Source organism: Desmodus rotundus, chromosome 2, assembly GCF_022682495.2.
Source record: "Desmodus rotundus isolate HL8 chromosome 2, HLdesRot8A.1, whole genome shotgun sequence".
Lineage (NCBI taxonomy): Eukaryota > Metazoa > Chordata > Mammalia > Chiroptera > Phyllostomidae > Desmodus > Desmodus rotundus.
Genome location: NC_071388.1, coordinates 44535760 through 44554616, shown reverse-complemented (window position 1 = coordinate 44554616; position 18857 = coordinate 44535760). Strand labels below are relative to the sequence as shown.

At 42.7% G+C, this 18857-nt stretch overlaps 1 protein-coding gene and 1 pseudogene across 8 annotated transcripts in view; both read left to right on the top strand.

The window, feature by feature from the left end:
- The first annotated feature begins 3145 nt into the window (after positions 1 to 3145).
- The window catches only part of DGKG (diacylglycerol kinase gamma), a 191523-nt gene continuing 175811 nt past the window's right edge, over positions 3146 to 18857 (top strand). For 7 of the 8 annotated variants that reach the window (XR_008426130.1, XM_053918191.2, XM_053918190.2 and 4 more), the window contains exons 1-2: positions 3146 to 3419; positions 6454 to 6575. The gene's annotated coding sequence lies outside the window, so the exon portion shown is untranslated. Of the gene's footprint in view, positions 3420 to 6453; positions 6576 to 10055; positions 10171 to 18857 lie in introns of all 8 variants that reach the window. The other variant, XM_045199033.3, reaches the window with a different exon arrangement.
- On the top strand, positions 13923 to 13996 carry LOC112309676 (small nucleolar RNA U3; annotated as a pseudogene).

Here is an 18857-nt window from a genome sequence, read left to right as displayed (position 1 = left end):
AGGGAAGTAAGTCAGCTTCTTCTCTGTACCCCGAGTGTATCTTGGCGTGTCACCAAAGAGCAGAGAGTGCTCAGGCTCGCAGCTACGCCTGACTTCAGGACTCTTTCCCCTTTACCTTTGTTTGCTCAGTAAATGCTCAATAAATCCTCACTTGTTTCGCTGTAGTTGCAGCCTTTTCAAAGACAAAGTCAGCAGCCAAGGCTTTTGTTAGCCCATATCAAGCCTCTGCAAATTAGAGAAAAGGCACGCCTTCCCCCAGGCAGACTTGGCCCTGTCAGGCTGCAGGCTGGGCTAGTGGAGCGTGGGCGGGGCTTCAGCCCCGTGCAGTGAGCCACTGGCACCACCTGCGCGCTGGCTCCTGCTTAGGGCAGCGGCAAGCTCTTCCCCTCAAGCAACCCCACCCCCATTCTGACCAGGAAGGCCGACAGGGGGCATCAGAGGCTTCCCAGTTTGTTTTGCATCCCCTTCCCTGTCAAAACCAAACAAAAACAACAAAAATGAACATTTTAAATAGCTCCTCAATACTCAACCTGAAGTCCACCTTGCTGGCGAGGCACTTGGGAGCCCTCTATAATAATGCCCCAACCTTTCTTTCTTCTACTGAATGCCCAGAACTCACCATGAGTTTCCCCCCTTCCATGGAGCTGTTCTTTCCCTCAGCCTGGAGTGCCCTTGTCCAGCTGATCTTTGTGTCAGGTCCCTACTCCCCTTTCAAACCCCATCACAAATGTACCTCCTCCTGAATGATGTCTCAGTGAACATAACTAGTCTTCCTGATGCTCCTTCCCAGCCCCAGCTCTCCCTGCCTTCCACATTGCTTCCACCTTTGTTACCACCCTTTCCCCACACGACATTAGCATGTCACTCAGGGGCCCACTGTCTTTAAGCCATCTGTCCATACAGGCTTCTTTGTACTCACCCTGCCTCAACCCACATGCTGAACTCAGTCAGCACCATCCTGAGTATCCCAAAGGAATCTACTCACAAACAAATTGAGGGACAATATTGCCTTTACAAATGATTTATTTCCGAGAGTTTAGAGAACAGGGATTTTGTAGCCCCCCTTCCAACCAGCAAAATATTTGCCAATTTTTGCAAGCACTCCCATTCTCTAAATCTTTGCCTGGCAGCCCTGTTCTCAGAGTTTCTCTCTCATTAATCGTTGATATGCTCCCAGCCAAGTCGGGTCTCTGCACCCTGCGTCTGTCTGTGTGTCTTCTCTATTCCTCCCATCCAACTTCTTTCCTGTTCTAATAGACAGAACAACTCAGTGTTGCCCCAGCCCCTACCTGCAAGCATACATTTCCAAACCCATCATGACTCTCAGCTAAATATAGGCTCTCTCTCCCCCTCTCTCCTTCTTTAGAAGGAGTCAAGAATAGACAGAGCAAGAATGTTTTTCTTGTGACATGTACGTGAGTGTTTTCCTCCACAGAGAACGCAAGTTTAGAAATCAAGGACTGTGTCTTCCGCATCCACCCCACCTAGCACAGTGAAAATACACCCATTAAGGCTGTGACCAGCCTTCTCCTCTACCGGGGACAGAGACTGTTCGAAGCTCTTTCTGTCTCTCAGTTCTGCTTTCTTCCCAAGTAAGGCCAGGACTAGAGTCAGGAAAAGTACTTGAAGACAAAGTGGGAGTTTAATAGATAGCTGGGAAATGAAGAAGTCGGTGAGTGAAAGGGAAACAAGAAAAGATAAGAGAACTCGAGAGCTTCCTCACCAGGATTGTTGCAGCCTGGCTACAGGGAGCTTTGAGAACCAACCCAAGGTGATAGAACGAGAAGTGAATAGTGAATGGTAGGATGAAGTGTGGACACGGGCATCTGCTATTGGCCCCGCCTTCATTGCCATGTGGGACCTTGGGGAAATCTCTGAGCCTCAGTTCCTTGTCTGTCCCATCAGCCTGCCTGCAGATGACCCAATATGGACACTGACCAGCAGGGTCCTCAGGGACATTTGACATTCATGTTTGAGGCTTCTTCCCTCCAATGCCCAGACGCCCAGGGCCCCTTGGCGCCTGTGCATCTGCAGAAAGCTTTTCTTGGCTGCAGTCCTGACCGGGGACCTTCACCGCCTGCTGGTGGAAAAGAATTCTCAGCTGGGGAAACTGGTAAACTCCACATATTTTACAGATGAGAGTCCAAATTCCTGATGACTCTAAATGTGGTGTGCAATGGACAGAAGTCATCTTGCTGCTGTGACACGCCTGAGGTAGTGCCACCATCACCACTACTGCCCCATGCGGACATACACCTCATGGAAAAAGAAGCAGCAACAAGTCACTGGTGCCTTGGCCAATGCTGGCCCTCATCCCTAACCCCTCACCCCAGAGCCTTTTCTGTACTTGTCTATTTGTTTAAAAGAAGGTGTGGTCTGTTTGCTATGCAGGAAAACCATCCATAATCATCTAAAACCAATGGAGAATGAAACTAACAACCCTCAGTCTCTGAGACCTGGTATGGCATTCAGAGCCTCGCTCTGATGGGCCTGTGAAGCTCTCCACCACACCTGAGGAGGGGGAAATCTTTCCAGATCAAACAGCCATCAGGCCCTGGCCACCAAGGTCAGAGACGTCAGAAATGTGTCCCTGAGCAGCAAGTGATTTGGAGGCTACAGACACGCAGTTCCTGGGAAACGGAGAGAACTTGTTGATTTTTTCTTTCTTATTGGGTGGAGATATTAAGGCAGCCTGGACTTGTCTGATTTGTGGAAATGCCCAATGGGTATTTTATTCGTCAAACAGTTGTCCTCCCTCCCCAGAGTCAGCAGGCCTCTGGCGCCCTGCGGAGCCCCACTACTGCAACCTCTCAGAACTCATAAGCTAACTCCTCCTGCTAAACTGAAGCCCTACCAGTGAAAAGTGCCCAAACCATGACTGTACCCAAGTTGCACCGAAGGTGCGCGGGTCCCCACTGAACAGATCTGTATTCATATCCGTGTATGCGTGGGCGCGCGCGCGCGCGTTTGTGTGTGTGGCGCGCGCGTGTGTATGTGTGTGTGTGCGTGCGTGTGTGAGAGCGCGCACGCGCGCTCGCCGGTGTGTGGCTGGGGCGGGCTCTGCGCCCGGAGGCAGGGCTCCGCGCTGAGAGTGGCAGCGGGACTTACCAAACCGCTAGGGGCAGGGCGCCGCAGTGCCGTAGTAGCGGGCCGCGGAGGAGGACTGCTCCGAGCCGCGGATAACCGAGCAGGCAGAAGCCCCCAGCGCTACCTTACCCCAGCAGGGCCACCCGAGCTCCGCAGCGCCCACTCTGGCTGCCATCGCCTCCCCGAGCTTGCTGAGCGGGCTGGAAGACGCTCAGACGCCGGCTCCGGTCCCCTTTCTGTCTCTTGGTTCCTCTTTCCTCCCAAGTAAGGGAATAAGCTCCGAGAAAGGAGCGCTCCGAAGAAACGCTCAACCAAGTGTTGCCTGGTGAGAGGTAAGACAGTGGCCGGCGCAGAGGAGAGGGGCTTGGGCGTGGGGAGGTGGGCTGCAGCAACTTGGAAAAGGAGGGCAAAGCGGGAGCCGGTCCCGTGGCCAGGGGAAAGAGGTGCAGCCGAGGCCACTGTGCCCACCCTGACGGTGCCACCTGCTCCAAAGTCCCTTCAGGAGGACATCTCCCGCTGTTAGGGTGAAGGCACGGGAGTGGCTCAGGGTGGGGTACAGGCTCCCTCTTGGATTGGGAGAACCTTCCAAACCTCAAAGGTGTGCAGGCGGGAAGCGGCCTTGCTCCAGGCAGTTTGCTGAAGCAACTGGACAGGTTTCTCACCTTGGCTGCTTGGTATCCAGTTCGCCCTCCAGGGTGCATGAGGGCGGCAAGGAGCGGGGGACACTTTTTCTGACGTTTGACCGTCTCGCAGGGTTTCAGGACTTCGGGTACTCCGCAAAGCTCCTGGGCTAGGGGAGCTTAAAGGGAAGCTGAAGAGAACACGGATACCTGGACAAATACAAGCTAGAGAAGGGGAGAAGGGTCAGGGAGAGAATGTAAAGCTGACCTCTTTAGTCTCCGAGTCACTAGATGTGTTCCCGTGTGTGTGTGTGTGTGTGTGTGTGTGTGTGTCTTGAGGGGCGCACATCTAGCATCACCTGTGGGCTTAAAAACTCCACCAATCCACCTCACCCTACGTATTCTGAGATATCCTTGCTCTGGACGAGTGGACTAGAATTTAGGAAGGGAGCTGTGGAGTTCGAAAAGACCTACAGGTGATTCTGATGCGCCGCCCCCATCCCCGCCATCATTGCAGTGGGAAGCAGGGGGCCAGAACCAGGAGGCTTCACCCAGAGGTGCGTGATCCAGCTGCAGAACTCAAAGTGTCAGGCAAGACCCCTCCCCCCCCACCCCCGGAGGTAGGAGGGTCTGCGGCAGCGCGCGATGTTTTGTGGCTGCGCCGCAGTGGCGCGCGGGAGAACTACGAACCACGAACCCTGGGGCGAGCTCGGAGGCAGGCTCCGCGCGTTTGTCTCCTCTGACTTCATTAGCATACGATGACCTCGCTGTCCGGAAGAGGGCCGTTTGTCATTCTTTCATTTTGGGTGCTTGGGGGAACGCACCTTTTGCCTGAAGGTGTGGACCAGGGGGTGTCACTGATGAAGGGCATCCATCAAGACACAGGCCGGAGATTGCTCCTCTGGTTCCATTCCCCGGAACGACTTCGTTATTTCGGTGCCTGGGATTCTATGTCTAAAACAACAGACGGAGACTTGCTGGAGCACAGGCCACCGTCTTTGTCAATGAAAGACTTTAGATCCTAGGGACCAAATGTCCTCACTCTTTGGTCACGTACACACGCACACACACCTTTGTGCTTTGTGACCCTGTCACTCCAGAGATATGCCCTAAGGTGGGGAGGGACCTCGCTGTTTGTGGTGTTAGAAAGGGCTGTATTTGCCAAAGATTCCCAATATAAATTATACTCATTAAATAAAGCAGCTTCAACTAGACTAACTTTCCTGTTATTCCCTGTTGTACCCCTGATCTAAGTCTTTTCTTTGCCAATCTCGCTTAAAGTTTATGCACAGTGCTGTAGATGTAGGTGTTATTACAAGCATTTTTATGGGAGGGGTCTGGAGATAGGGAGCAAGTAGATGAGTCTTCCCCACCTTACAATTTTATGTCAGTATTTGGTTCAGATTAACTAAGACATGGGGAGGAAATGATACACATCAGAGCATCTTGGAATCTAGACTCCCAGAGATAGCAGAAAGTGCTAAGGACATCTGTTCCCTGTCCCCCACCCCAACTCTCAGAGCACCTTCAACAAGTAGCCCTGGATACAGCCAACCCCCTACTCCCGCGTCTGGGCTGTGCACTTATGTGGCTCTGCCAGAGGAAGAAGCTATAAAGCAGCTCTACCCTCTTCTGCTGATCTCTGGGGCAGAAGGCTGCCTCCAGCTCTTCCCCTGGAAGGGAAGGAGAAAGAGAGAAGTACTGTTTTGTTGTGGTCAAACTCTTTTCTTTCAATATCTTATTGTGTTACATCGTTATGATATACTTTTTAGTATAAAAGTAATTCATATTGAATGTAGGAAATTTGGGAAGTTGAAAAGTGTGCAAAGAATCAAACAAAGCACCCACAGTTCAACCAGATTCCATACTGTTAATACATGGGCATATTTCCTTGCCATCTATTTTTATGCCATGAAATCTTACAGTCCACAGACATCCAACATTTATTGGGTACCTAAAACATGTACTTTGCAAGTATTAAGTATTTTTATGTTTATTGTGTCATTAATCCTCAGAAGTCCTCCTAAGGCAAGTATTATATATTATCAACCCCACACAGTTCAGGTGACTTGCCCAAGTCACACAGTAGTAAGTGGCAAGGCCAAGATTCAAACCCAGTCTGTCTGACTTCTGGGTGGTTGCTTAGCTTCTGAAGCTATTTCTCTGCCTTCTTGTAGAAAAAGTCCTTCATGAACATCATCTTCGTAACTGTATATTATCACACTGTTAGTCATTTAGGTTGTTTCCTGTCTTTAGCAACTACAGATAACTGTACAGTATCTTGGGCAAAGTCTTTGTTGTACACATTTGCAAATGCTTCCTTTGGGTAGATTCCCAGAAGTAGAATGACTGAGCCAAAGGACATAAATGTTTTAAGGCCCCTGGTATATATATATGAAAAGCTGCTTCTCAGAAAGGCTGCATCAATTTACACCTCCATCCAGCAGAGGCAACTCTGCCGCAGTCAAAGCAGGTGCCCTCCAGGGTCTCACATAGATCAGGGCCTCACACAACCAGGCCAGGCTGCACGAGCATCTCCCTGGTCTCATGGGAGAAGGAATCACACAGATACTCTTGCTTTATATAAGCACAAGTATGATTATCGAAACCATACAATATAAAGCTGTGCCTATCTTTATGTGAACATATGTCAGCTACAGAACTCTCTGGCTTGATGTCACATATTAACTTTGAATTATTGTGTAAAATATATAAATGGGCCTAATTTCCCCCTTCTCCACCCCAGCAATTAGAACAGCCCTCGCTCCTGTGAACGTGCATCACTATCACAGCCATATTCAGCCAGCCCAACTGATCCGTAGCAGTTTCTTCACCGATTGGCCGTGTTCACAGAGCTGTTTGTTTATAGTAAGTATCGGAATTCCACAGCCAAACCACAGTGGGGGTTGAGGTCACTTCATGTGTAACAGAGTTCATCGCCTTCCCCCTCCCCAAATCACTCATGGTTAGTGACTACTAATAAAACAATAAAAAGTAAAGTTATGCACATCATCAAAAAATGTCCTCAGGTGACAAAACTGTGGCCACAGAAGAGAAACGGAATCAGACAATACCAAAAGACAGGGGAAGTTTTCCAAGAAAACAAATTGGCCCTAGCTATACGTTTTCCCTGGTTTGCCTCATAGCCACCTCTGCTTCCAGCTGTGGGCTTAGTGGCCCTGTAATATAATCTGTTGTAAATGGAATAAATATCCACTGAGTCCCTCTATGAGATCTACTTATTCAAGACTGCTCAGGTCTTAAAATGTCCTTCTGATTGCTCATCTGGGTTACAGACCTCATCTGGGTTACAGACCTCTCTCTGCTGCACCTGTAGCTCCTGTGCATACACTTACCTCCTTATGGTAAAAGGATTTATCTGCATATCTGCCACTCAACAGTGAGCTCCCAGAAGGTACAGCTGGCAGTGTACCCACAACACCTGGGATAGGACTTATGCACAGTAGATAATTAAATGTGATAAATGAACACATACGCGAATCATTCAGGTACTATGCTGGTGCTTTATGTGCATTTCTCTCTTGATGCATCTTTATTGGCCAGTCTCAGAAATGTACCTGAAAGGTGTCTAGAGCTGTGCTATTTCCACGTGGGACTATTTCCACTTTCATTTAATTCATTAAAATTAAATGAAATTTAAAATTCAGTTCCTCAGTCACATCAGTCACATTTCTAGTGCTTAAATGCTACATGTGGCTGTTGGCTACCATATTGGAGAATACACATGTGGAATATTTCAGTTATTGCAGAAAGTTCAGCTGGACAGTGCTGGTTAGACTGTAGGCTTGGTGCAGGCAGGGAGCACGAAGTTTCTTTCTCCTGTACCCCCTGAGACCAGCACAGTGCCTGGGCAGCAGAGGAAGAGGGGGAGAAACAAAAAAGATGGATGGTGGTAGTAAATGTAGTAGTAACATTAGCTACACCGTTTATTGGGCACCTACGTTGTGCCCCACATTGTGCTATATTTTGTATATGCATTGTCTCACTTAATATTCACATCATACAGAACCTGGTACTAACTCTATGTCACAAACAAGGAAAGCGAGTCTCAGAAAATTCAAGTGGTCACAAAGCTAGTAGGACAGGCTGAGTTTTAACTCAGGCCTCTATCATTTCCCAAGGGAAAGAATTGATATAATTTGCAAAACTTAATGGCCTTATAAGAGTGTAAAATCTTGCTTGGAGGCACAAGAGGCCCTATCCTTTCATGGGTGAGGTAGGGAGAAAGGAACTCACTTATAGTGTGGCCTAACCAGAGGGCCAAAACCCCCTCAGCAGAACAGGCCAGCCAACTACCACGGTCCGTGTTTCTACCCAGGGAGGCCTGTCATCAGCTCCAGAAATATTTGCTTGGTCGGGATCTCACAGCCAATAGCCTGGCTCCCCACTCACTGGTCAGTGCCCTTTCCATTGCTCCATCCTGACTCATAGGCCATTGGTTCCAGCATCATTACTATCATTGTCATTCTGGTCCCAGTTTTCTCGAATGTCTTCATTCTTAACGAATAAAATACAAAATCTCAAGGGAGGCCTAATTAGCACTAAGTAGAGTAAGATAATTACTTTCCTTTTTTCTACATTTTAGAGTTCTGTTGAAATCCTGTGAGGATGAATTAGGAATCTATACCAGTAATACATGTTAAGTTTAGTATTAACTGAAAAAAAAAAACCCAGTTCTCTTTTAAACTTGCTCTTGAACTATATCATCTGCCCCTCCCCCATTCCATGCTTGTACAGATGCTACCTGGGACCCAAATACAGAGCCCTTGCATTTACTCCTAATTTTATCTTGTTCAGTCTATCTTGCCAGCTTGCCCGGATATTTCTGGCTTTGATTCTGTTAGTTACTGTCCCTTCCAGTCGGTTCCCTGTCATCCCCAAATCTGACGAGCATGACCTCTTCAACTAAGTCATCGATAAAAATGATGAACTACACGATTCTGAGGCAATCCACTACATGATCCTGAAATGCAGTTATTAATTCAATAACTACACAACACTCTTTTAGAAAATTTATTCCACTTCCTATACTATCACTTGGCCCATATTTATTCTTTTTTTTTTTAAAGATTATCAGAGGAATCTTACCAAAGGTCTTAATAAAGTTCATATACTCTTTATCACTGGTATTTCCCTGATCTGCCCACCCAACAACATTGTCAGATAAGCAACTTTGTTAGCCTGACAAAAACTACTTCCATGACTTTAGTCCTGACATCTCACTACACATCCTATCCCAGAATGTTTCCTGGGATTATATCAACCCCACAAGTTAAGACATTTTTGTATGTTATGTTTCCCATTTTAAAAAATAGGACTGTAAAATAAATAAATAAATAAATAAATAAATAAAATAAAAAATAGAACTGTATATTGCCATGAAAGTGCTGGAGGTAGGGGTGGTAGTGATAATGGTAATGACACTGGTGGTGGTGGTGGTAATGAAGTCATGGTTATTAGTGGTGATGGTGGTGGTTGGTGGTGATTGTGGTGATGGTGATGGCATAGTGTGGTGGTGGTAGTAGTGATGATGCTGGTGGTAGTGGTGGGGGTGATGGTGGTAGTGGTGACGGTGATTGTGTGCTGGTGTTGGTCATAGATCTGGTGAGGGTGGTGGTGGTGGTGGTTGGTAGTGATGGTGGTGGCAGTTATTGGTGGTGATGATGGTGGTTGGTTGTGGTGGTGGTGGCTTCCTTACTCTAAGATTCTGAATAGATTACAGAGATCAATCTAGTCATCTCAGCTGCATGTCGTCTTAGCACCCTGGGATATTATTGAATTATTCCAAAAGACTTGTGTTAATTTGCAGAGGACCTAAGAGTCTCTAGCATCATTAAAAATGGTGGGAAGGAGTCAAGAGAGCACCTGGTCCCAGGCCTTCCTCTTCAAAATGAGGAATCCTCTATCCAAAGGGGAAGTGCCCTGCCTGGGGTCATACAGCCCAGGCAAAACCCAGACCTCCCACTTTTCCCCAGGGCATAACTCCTTTTCGTCTTTGTTTCTGTAGAACCGAGAGGACTTGTTTCTCGTTTTCTGCCAAGTGTCCATTTTTGTTTCTCTTGGAATAAACCTCTGAAGTCATTGATACCACAGTATCAATTAAAGATTCTGCCCTGATCATGATTTAAACAGAGACAGGAAGAGAGCATTTATTTTCCAAGTGGGAAATGGAGCCCTGTCCATTTCAGGACAGGAGCCCAGAAAGAAACAGTTCAAGCAGGAAAGACTGTTGAAATAATTAAAATCACAATAATAATAACCATCTTTTACATGTGTACCACACTTAGAAGACAATGTATTCATGTCCATCACCCCTCCTGATTCCAGTCATAGGTGTGAGGCAGCAGCATGGATGTCATCAGCCTCATTTCACTAGTGTGACTTTACCAAAGCAACGGCTGTGATCTAGAAGAGTCAACCAAGGCAAGAAAAGGGATAAAAGGTAAAACTTGGTGGCCACACAGCAGCTGGCAAACCCCAGCCTTGCCTGCCCAGCTAGTCGTTTGGGCCCATCACTCCCTTCTGTGTGGTCTGCCTGGATAGTTTTCTCCACACTTAAGGCATAAACAGTATCTTCTACATAGGAACTCAGTTTTCATTTTCCTGATGGCTGATCTGGTGTGAAAGTTCCAAGTGGCCAGAGGTCAGCAAGGCCATTTTGACCCTAAGATGTTAAAATGCTTGAAATGTTTGGCCCGAATGTTTTCATTCCTGGCTGCATTTCTCCACCTCTCTGCTCTGGGACAGCAGCCTATGGCACTTCACCAGCTGCCTCAGGCCTCTGCTTGGCAGTTAAAGAGAAAGAACTAGAAAAAGCTCTCTCGATCTCCCAGAAGCCCAGAGTGTTCTTTCCAGTATCTTTGAGAACCACACAAAATGGGTGCTCTCATCCAGTCCCTTACAGTCTCCATACCAAGGTTTCATCAACAACGTGTCCATGATCCCCAGAACCTAGCCAAGAACACCCATTGGTGGAAGTTGGTTCGTTCCTTTTCTCATGCCAGGAGGTCCAGCAGGCTTTGGCTGACCACAAAGTGATCTTTCCTAACAATTAAGAAGCCAGGAGCTATATTTTCCTACAGTTGAGGAAGCCCCCACTGTTCCTAATCCTTAAATCACACAAATAATGGCAAATGTGCCCCTGAAAAGATTCACTCAATCATTTCACCAACACTAAGTCAGCAAATATACAGGGTGGGACAAAAGTAGGTTTACAGTTTTGAGTATGCAAAACAGAATTTTTTTGTATTATTATTCATTAGTTATTGAATTTCCATATGAACAACTATAAACCTACTTTTGCCCCACCCTGTGTGTTGAGTACCCCATCTGCACTAGGCATAGGACTAGTTTCTGGGGTTTGGACCAAGTGGGTTTCCAGGAGCTGGGTGGAACTCTATGGAACAGAGTCAGAATCGGACATCATTATCTCTAAATGAGAGTCAGAGGAGGAAGGTATTGGACCAAAGAGGTCAGGTAATACTCCCTGGAGTAGATGAGCATAAGCTGAAATTTAAAGGATGGATAGAAGTTAAATGAAGAAGTAAGTGTGGGTAATGCATTCCAGTCCTCGCCCATAGTTTAGTGTTATGTTGAGAAATGTTGGGAGATGAGTCTGGAAATGTGAGCAGGAGGGTCTTGTCTGTCAAGTTAAAGAGTATGGTTCTTTTCTCACAAACGGTGTGGGGGGGCACTGAGAAATTAAGTGGGAACTGACATGGTCAGATTTGAACATTAGAGCCACTCCTCTACTGCAGTGCTGGGAGGGGAGAAGACATGAAACAGGGAGCAAACAAAGGCTGTTTTGGGAATGAGGGCTGAGGTAGTTCAGACGGAGGGAGGCACAGAATCAGGAAAGAACTGGTAATTAAGTAGGTACAGGCTAGTGAGGGAGGCAGAGGAAGTAAGGGTAATTCCCAGGCTTCTGCCTTGTGTGCCTGGGACAGCAGTTGCTCCATCGACCATAAGAAACAGAAGCAAGAATAGGGTTAGATAATGACTCAGTTCAAGGCATGTTACATTTGAGTCGTCAGTGAGAGATCCGGATGGAGACGTGGTCGATAGATGAGCCATGCGGCTAGAGACCCAGATTATGGAGTGATCAGCGTAAGTAGTAGGTGAAACCACCAGAGCAGATGAGATCATGGGAGCGTCAATTTTCATTTATCTCGATCCATGTATTGCCAGTATCTGAAAGGTTCATGTCAAGGAGTTCCATGCTTCTTAATAAAGGGAAGAAACTGCTCACAGCGTTGAGAGCCTGGGCCTGGCAGGTGAGCTGTGGCAGTAGCCATTTGCTGACTCAACTGGACCAATGTCCACTTCTGCCAGGTGAACAGTCAGGCATGGCATTTGTTACAGAAATGCTTGTATTCCTCTTCCACATGTGAGCTTCACAAAGCTCACATCCTTTTTTTTTTCAGAACAGTGGTCCTCAACTCTGGTTAAACATTAAAATAACCCAGGAAGCTTTGCAAAAATAGCAGTTGTGGTTCTCACATGGGAGGATGCTGATTTAATTGGTCTGGGGTTGGGGCCTGGGATTGAGTAGTTTTTTAAGGGTCCCCAAGTGACATGTGTTCAGCAGAGTTAAGAAACACTACTAAACAAGAAATTTCCTCACTGCTTTCTCAAATTACAGGGTTTTTAATTCCTTAGCTCCTCTGGCAAATCTCCTGTGAGTGCATTACAATTTCTCTAAAAACCACTCTAAAGCATCAGAACCTACGCTGAGCACTGCACACCAGCCTTGGTCTTGCCTGCACATTATCACCGTCTTTGCATTGTACAGATAGATATTTCTCCCTCGCGCCTGCCAGGCGAACCTTGGGGAAAAGAACCGTGGGAAACCTTGTCAGATATCCAGGATCCAACTATTGTTTACCACATTTTGAGTTACATAACTTATATACCTGCCAAAAAGATGTTAAGAATCACCTGCTATGACTTCCGTGTGAACCGTGCTTAGTTCCAAGGGTTCATTGCTGTCTCTTCTAAGTGCTCACAAAATAGTACCCAACCCAGCAGTTCTTGAATTTTCATTTATATTAGAGTTGCCTGGAGACTCTCCCTCAGAGATTCTGATTCAGAGGTGTAGAGTGGGGGCCCAGAATCAACATTTTAACCAGCACCCAGGAGGATTTTGGTTCAGGTCTACCACTTTTGAGAAATATGGCCTTAAAAATGGAAAATGAAGAATATACATTTAACTTATCCCACTCCCCTAATTTTTTTGAAATAACAAAATATTGATGCATAAAATATTTTAGGATATTTATCACAGTACCGACAACCAGAAGGTGTACCATATAACCCACATGTTAGAAATTTTTACAACATTCCATGATAAAGATAGTACACAGGAGTGAATTGAGAGAAAGCCCAACCAGCCTATAAGTAAGTCACCAGAGTAGAAGGAAAAGTTGGCCTGGAGATGAAAAGGAAGGGACTCCTAGAAAAATTTCACTAGCATCTCTAAGTTAAGGTGGCAGGGGCTGCAAAGAATGGGAGAAAATATTTGCAAATCACACATTCGAAAGAGGATTACTATTCAGAATATATAGAGAACTCCTAAAACACAACAATCTGATTCAAAAATGGACGAGAGATTTGAAAGATATTTCTCCAAAAACACACAAATGGCTGATCACATGAAAAAATGCTCAATATCACTATTCATTAGAAAAATATAAATCAAAACCACAATGGTATACTACTTCATAGCCATTAATATAGTTATGATTTAAAAAATAATGGATGAGGATGTGGAGAAATTGAGCACTGTCAATGGGATTGTAAATGGTGCAACTACTATAGAAAACAGTATGGAGGTTCCTCTAAAAATTAAAACTGTAACTACTGTATGATCTAGCAATTCCACTTCTGGATATATACCCAAAGAAATGAAAATAGAGACAAAGAGATATTTCCACATCCATGTTTATAGCAGCATTATTCACAGTAGCCAGAAAGGGGAAGAAACCCAAGTGTCCATTGATGAATATATGGATAAACAAAATGTGGTATATGTACATAATGGAATATTATTCAGCCTTAAAAAGGAATAAAAATCCGACACATGCTATACTACATGGATGAACCTGGAAAATGTTATGCTAAGTGGAACAAACCAATCACAAAAAGACAAATACTATACAATTCCACTTATGTGGGGCATTTAGAATAGTCAAATATAAGACTATACTTTCAGGGATCATTTCTATAGTTAGTTACTAGAATAGTCAAATTTAGACAGTAAATAGAACGGTAGTTGCCAAGGGCTGGTGGGAGGGGAGAATGGGGTGTTATCATTAGGCACACACAGTTTTAGTTTTGCAAGATGAAACAAGTTCTGTAGGTGGATGGGGTGGTGGTGGTTGCACAGCAACACGAATGTACTTAATGTCACTGAAGTACACTCAAAAATGGTTAAAATGGCAAATTTTGTTATGCATATTTTACCATCATTTTAAAAAAGTAAATGTGTATGTACATACATATGTGTTTATGTATATCTGTATATACACATACACACATATACACACACATACATATAGGTGATTGGAAACACATCTCAATCACATTAGTGCCTCCTCAAACATGCCTTGACCAACGCACAGTACGGGACTCTCTCTCAGTAAACACGTGATGGAAGTTCATTACAACAGTCTTTAGCAGTTCTAAAGAAGAGAGATATCTAAGAACGTGAAAGTAATGTCTCCCTATGAAATAGACACTATAATAAAAGAGAAAAACTTTAAAAAAATCTTCAGGTTATACTTACAGAGATTAAGAAGTCATGGCAGAAAATGTCAAAAGGGAGAAGTCTGAGATTAGGAAACTTTGCCGCCTTTAAAATGAAAAATATTGTGTTGAATTAAAATCATGTAATGGAAGCATGGACATTAGAATAATGCAGAAAACTAAAGAGGAGTGCAAATTCTTACAGTACCGATAGACACATAAATAAATGAAATTATAAGAGAAAAAATGGGAGCTACAATTCAACACATTAAGTATAAAAACCAGAATTTTTCAAGGGACGGGGCAATGGAACATGAGTTATAATTAAAAAATTAGTTTTTTTTTTCTGATTTCAGTTCAAAATAGTTCATGTGTCCCAGGAAATATTAAAGGTATATTCTAGTGAAAGTTATTAATTTAAACAAATAAAAAATCTATTGGTATACAATCAGAAAAATAGTATTTCGTCGTTTGAAAAGCATGTGTCAGACTTTGTAGCACCGAGTGTTAGAAGGAAGTTGATTTATGGTACTAGAACTTTGAGGTAATAATATTATGACTCAGAATCCTGTATTCAGTAATATGTGAGGAAAAAGGAAAGATATTCTCAGACAAGAAAAACACTCAAGAGAGTTGACCACTAAAATCCTCTACTGAAAAAAGTATTTCCTTAATATATGCTGGTCAAGAGGGAAATGAACGAACACTAAAATTTGGGAACGGAGAAGATCTGATATAAAAGACATGAGGTGAACAGTGAAACCAGTCAAATATAGACCTAATGTTTAAATGTTATTAATATGATTATAAAACAATGCAACTGTCAAAAAAACAATCTTAATGAAACAGATACATGACAAATTTAAACTATTTGGGGGCTAAAAACTCAGATTACTCCAGAAGAAACTCAAGTGCTAAATTTCTCATCTTGTACTGTGGGAAACACTGGATATTGTTTCATTGTTCATCTAGATAAATATCAGTTTAAATATGTTTTAAATGAGAAAGAGAAAAAATGCACATAAAACTAGAAATTGTATGTTTCAAAATCGAGGAATATTTGGAATGTTATAGCCAATATTAAAAACTAACAAATAGCAAGGTAACATTTAAAAAGAGTATGAAATAAGATGCTAGAAGTAAGGTCAAACGTATTATCACATTAAGGGCAAACGGTTTAATTGTTTCTATTAAAAAACAAAGAGATATGTTTGGTTAAAAACTAACTTTAAATATATGTCATTTTAAACAAAACAGGACAGAAAGAAAAAGAAGGGGGAAAAATGAAAGAGTATAGATACAAGATCTGTCCAGAAAGTATGCACCCATGTAATATGAATTACATGCTTACTATGAATTACATGGTATGAATTACAAAGTGCATAATATGAATTACATGGGCACATGTAATATAAATATAAATACTATATTTATATAATATCTTCATATTATATCTCTGTAATAGAGATATTTATTGAAGAAGATACACGATACAAGAAACATAATATGAATTATATGGGTACATGTAATATAAATATACATATAAATATTATATTTATATAATATCTTCATATTATATCTCTGTAATAGAGATGTTTATTGAAGAAGATACAAGATACTAAAAACATTGTACATAGGACAAATGATGCCTCAGTCCCCTTCAAAGTAGACACCTTGGGACCTCACACTGGCCATCAGCTGCCCTGCCGTATTTTCCTGAATCTCCAGCAGTCTGAACTCTCTTCCCTTTCAAACGTGATTTTAGTTTTGGGAAAAGCTAGAATCTGCAGGGCACCAAATCTGAGCTGTATGGGGGCTGAGTCAGCTGGGTGATTTGATGTTTTGCCAAAAAACTCTGCATGAGACATGATGCATGAGAAGGCACTTTGTCGTGATGAAGCTGCCAATCACCAGTTACCCTTAGCTGCAGCCTTCTGAATCATCCAGATATTTTCTGTGGAGGAATGTTCAAGCTCAATACAAAATGTGAAGTAAATTCATTGCTCTACTGGCTCAGTTATTTTGAATGCAATGGCCCCACGGTACACATGTTCACTCAATGGCATCTACCACCCCCCACTGACTAGTACAGTGAAGTTGTCATTGTTCACACATGCCCATTCCAGTTCACTCTCCTTGGCTGCCAGGTTTGATCGATGTCGCACAAACCATTCTCATTACATTAACAATGGCTGGACTTTTTCCGGACAGACCTTGTGTGTGTGTGTGTGTGTGTGTGTGTGTGTGTATAATTTTATTCATTATATTACACAATTTTTGTATTTATATTTTTTCTTGATCACTTGATAAGTAAAAGCCTGAGAGCGGCATTTGAAATCTTTCACCATTATTGGGTGTTGTATGCAACATGACCTTTTCATCTATCAACACTTATTGATGTATATATTTCCATGACAATGTGTCTTCACTGTGAACTGGATTCTTCAGTTATATAAACCAACCCTCATTGTCCTATTTAATGATGTTTTTCTTGAATTGCGTTTTGTCTTATATTAATATCATGACTTCTGTTTTAGAGTTTGTTGCATCTGGCTGCTATACCTTTTCTCAGCATTGTTTCTTTTAATCTTTGTACATCATTTCATTTTAGGAATGACTATGGTAAAAAACATATGGTTGGATTTTAGTTTTAGACCTAATATGAAGATCTTACTTAAAATAGGTTATTTAGTTCATTTCTCTTCATTTTTACAACTGAAGTATTTGATTTCATCATTTTTATGCTGCTAATTTTTAAAAATGTTTCTTTGCTATCTCCTTTATGTCTTTTGCCATATAGAGTACGTTTTCTTAGACTTCAGGATATCCAACCCACAGCCCACGGGCTGCATGCAGCTCAGGATGGTTACGAATGCAGCCCAACACAAAATCGTAAATTTACTTAAAACCTTTTTTTTTTTTTTGCTCATCAGTTTTTGTTACTGTCTGTGTATTTAGTGTGTGGACCAAAACGACTCTTCTTCCAGTGTGGCCCAGAGACACCAAAAGGTTGGGCGCCCCGGTAGGAGATAGAAATAATGAAAAAAGGAATTATGTAACTGGATTTAAATGTCAAAAATTAAACGACTCTGTCATAGTTGATCTAAGCAACTCAGAACAGTTGTCATTGTCCCATCCTTTCCTATAGAGTACGATACCAATTTATTCAGGCTTTTAAAAATGTAATATGGGTTTCAAGTTCAGGTTTGTTGTTTCATAATTTTTTGTAACAATGCATATCTTCTGTTTAAATTTTACTTTGGATACTGTTTTGAAACTGGATTTACAATACTTATCTAGACATCTTTTTAAATTGGCTTTAGTACTAATTACCAGTTCTTTATGACATTGCTTCCTCCACATATGTTATTTGATTTTCTATAGAATAAACTCTGCTCATTAGTTCGACCTAATAGATTTTAATTCTGTTCCTGTGTTCTAGTTTGCTGGCTGCCCTTCCATATCTCACTCATATCTTTGCATACCATCTTTCATTTTCATCTCAGCCTATTCTGGCTCTCTTCTGATTTGTAGAGGCCATGGCTACTTGCCCTCTTAAGAGAATTCCAGTCTCCTAAAATGTCCTTTGAGGTCCAACTGGAGGAGCTCATTTATTTTTGCTCTGTATGCTACTCTTTATTCCCTTATCTTGCATTTTCCTTAGCTACTGTTTTGCTCTGTACTCATTCTTAAAGAAGGAAGTATTCCGTAGACTTGATGCTTGTCAGGTGATGGGTCTTGAGTCTTGTTCTCCCTGAAGGCTGAATTGATAGTGGCAGGTGGATGTGCACAGACCACATGAAGTTTCTAGAATAAATTATCCCAGAGTAACTCTACTTCAGTTTTATTTTTCTCTTACTGTCAGGACAATTTCTACTTTTTGGAATGTATCAGTTTTATTTCAATGTGATGAAAATGTCTCAATATCTCATAAGCATTTTAATAGGTATACTCACATACATGTTGCATAATTGTATTCTAGGTATTATGCAACATGTGTGTGTGTTTCATAATACCTAAAACACAGAGGATGAAATTTCTTTTCCAGGGCTTACGGAACATTTACAAAAATTAATTCTGTATTGGGTTACAAATAAAGCCTCAGCAAGCTCTTCAAAACAGAAATAGTAAAGATCATAGTCTTAACCATTGGAAATGGCTAATAAAAAATAACCAAATGGGGAACAAGTAATAAATTATGGTCCATTTATATAATAAAATATTATGCAGCCATGGAAAACAATATTTCGTAGAGGAATGTTTAATAACACCAAATAATGGTTACCATATACTGTTAAGTGAAAAAAGTTTAAACAAATTAATAAGTTTAAAAAAATTTAAATGTATGCATCTATACATGGGAAAATTCTAGAAAGAATTTACAGC